The sequence below is a fragment of the Microtus ochrogaster genome, linkage group LG7_11 (genome assembly GCF_000317375.1).
Source record: "Microtus ochrogaster isolate Prairie Vole_2 linkage group LG7_11, MicOch1.0, whole genome shotgun sequence".
Taxonomy (NCBI): domain Eukaryota; kingdom Metazoa; phylum Chordata; class Mammalia; order Rodentia; family Cricetidae; genus Microtus; species Microtus ochrogaster.
In genome coordinates, this window is record NC_022032.1 from 21,284,411 (window position 1) to 21,286,905 (window position 2,495).

The following is a 2,495-nucleotide window of genomic DNA, read 5'->3' on the forward strand; positions in this document are numbered from 1 at the left end:
GATAATTGTCTTTCTAGGTCTGGGTTACCTCACTCAAAATGATGTTTTCTAGTTCCACCCATTTGCTCTGAGAAGAGAGCTCTTCTTAAACATATTTCTTGGCATGTGTGTGCGTATGCTTATGTGGATATGGCTAGAAATGAAATTTCTGGGTCATAGGGGTTACTACATATTCAACGTATCAGGTAAGGCCAAACAGTTGTCCAAAATAACCCCAAGGGAGCACTCGCACCTCTGACACACGAGAGTAGCCAGCTTCTGCTCATTCAAGTCCACCCTCCCTCCTGTCACTGTTCTCATTTCAGTCAATCAGGACAGCATCATGTGACTGGATTTCTAATTCTCATTTCCTTGAGGAGACTACTGACTATAGCATATATTCTATATACCATTTCATATCGCCCTTTGTCAGGTTGCTACTAAAATATCCCAAGTGGGTTTGGTTTGGTTTGAGTAGACTATCTTTTTCTGATCATTTTGGAAGACTTCTTTGTAGATCTGAATGAAGTCCTGTATCAGTTACATAATAGGCTTTTTCTTTGCTCTGTTGTGCCCTCCATTCTTTTAATAAAAAAAAAAACACCAAAATTCTTTTGTGGAGGTTAGGGAACAGCTTTGTGGATCATTGCTCTCCTTCTGCCTTTCTCTGGCTTCTGGGGGATTAAATGTAGGTAGCCAGGCTTCCATGGCAAGCACCCTTTATTTGCTGAGTCATTTTGTTGGTCCCAGAACATTCTTCATTTTAATGAAGTACAATGCATCATTTTCACTTAATTATCTCTTATTTTCAAAACCTGTGCTGTCCAACGCAGAGCCGCCGCCCATACCGGATGATTTCGGTTGACAGTAAATCCATGAGCCATATACAATGAGTGTCTGAGTGCATTAGGTAGCGTAGAATTAATCCTAGAACATTTCCGCCACTTCAGAAAGTTCTGTTTTATTGCTCACTTTTCGCATTGGCTCCGCAACCCACCTGGATTTAATTTTCGTGCCCGTGCTTGGTAGTACCCAGGGTTTAACTCTTCCCATATGGTCTTCTAATTAACCCAGCATTCTGTGCTCTTCTTCCCCACCGTTCGGCAGCACTAACTAGTAATTTAGGAAGTTTCCATTTAAAGTGGGCCTGTTTACGTGTGCTCTCTCCTGCTCCATTAGTCCATTCCTCTACCTGCGTGCCATTAAGTACCACATGGTCCTTGTTAGCATCCTTAATGACTCCTGATGTTCAGTAGCACAACTAATCCCGACTCGTTCTCCTTTGACTGCACCTTGGCTTTTCTTGGGCGTTTACACTGCCATAGGTATTTTAATTTAGTTTAATTCTTTTAATGTTCAAACAATTTCAGGCTCAAAGAAAAGTTTCAAGTACAGAACAGAAACAACTGTTTTCTGAGCCATTTTGGAGTAGGTTGTGCCGTCACTCTTGGACACTTCAATGTATTTCTACCAAGGACACCCTTGTATAACCCACAGCCAGCCAAATCAGGAATTCAGCTCTGGGATTTGATTGTCAGCCAGCCTTACCAGTTGTCCCAAGGACTCAGCTGAGGGCTTTTGTGTTTCTGTCCTTTATCAGTCAAGAACAGCTTCCTCGGCTGTTCCCTGAACGCTGTGTTCTTGACTGCACATGAAGACTACAGTCCAGCCGCTCTGTCAACTGCCCAGCGACATAGATCGGTCCTTGTTGGATGATGTTTAGATTTGGGTTATCTGTTCTTGGTAGAAATATCACAGAACCAGTATCAGCTCCTGCATCACAATCCTCTCACACAGGCCAGGGTTTCAGCGTTTGCCACAAACAGTCATAACAACATCGACAAGTTGATTCATGCAGTGTCTGTCAGACTTCTAACTGTGAAGTCCACCACTGGCTTCTAAGCTGTTCTCAACCTGTGGGTGACGACGCCCACAGGGGTCTCATATCAGCTGTCCTGCATATCAGAAACTTATTACAAGTCTTACAATTCATAACAGTATTTTATATAATTTAACAGTAAATTACCATTATAAAGTGGCAACAAAAATAAAAATAATAATAATTTTATTGGTTTGGGGGTCACCACGCCATGAGGAACTCTATTAAAGGGTTGCAGCATTAAGAAGATTGAGATCCACTGATTATCAGGTGGCCCTGGGATCATGCTTTGGAATGAAGCACATTCCCCTCTGTCTTTGATATGCTTTCAAGCTATAACAGTTTCTATTTTACGTTACCATTTTACTTTCCCGTTTTACTCAGTGGAGTGTATTCAATTACTATTGTTACTTATTTTGAGCTTTGTGATAGGGCGTGTGTGTGTTTGTGTGACTGTGCATGCAGAGGTGGACCTGTAGGCCAGACACCAATCTCGGGTGTCTTTCCTCAGGTGCCATCCCTGTCACTCTTAAGAGAAGGTCTCTCAGTGGGACCCTCGGGCTCTCCAGTTAAGCTAGGCTGGCTGGTCAGGCAGCTCCAGCGTTTCTTTGTCTCCGCTTCCCCGTGCTGGGATTAC